The sequence below is a fragment of the Haplochromis burtoni genome, unplaced genomic scaffold (genome assembly GCF_018398535.1).
Source record: "Haplochromis burtoni strain Fernald_Lab_line unplaced genomic scaffold, NCSU_Asbu1 Contig_191, whole genome shotgun sequence".
NCBI classification, from domain to species: Eukaryota; Metazoa; Chordata; class Actinopteri; order Cichliformes; family Cichlidae; genus Haplochromis; species Haplochromis burtoni.
Window position 1 is genome coordinate 1,178,173 of NW_024582552.1, and position 386 is coordinate 1,178,558.

Here is a 386-nt window from a genome sequence, read left to right on the forward strand (position 1 = left end):
GGAAGAAAACAAATCAAAACAAAATAAACCCTTGTGACAAAGATGGCAAACCTAAACAGGGCAGGTTTCTAATACTGGGATTTGTTGCTGTTGGCAACAGTGAGAAAAGGCGGAAAAAACAAAACCTTTCATATGATAAACCAAAGAGGTGTTGAAATTCACAGTTGTGTTTGTGTGCGGTATTTTAAAGAAATCAGACTACAGAAGTGGAGAAACAAACAGGAACAGAAATGGAGTGACGAGAAACTAGCCTGAACAGGCTACACCGAGCAGCTCTTTAGGTGTGGAAAATCCACCTTTCTCAGCCTTAACCTACGGTCAACGTTTCCCACTTTCCGGTCAGCCTTTTGAGTGTATGTGTGTGTTTGTCTTTTTTTTTTTTTTTT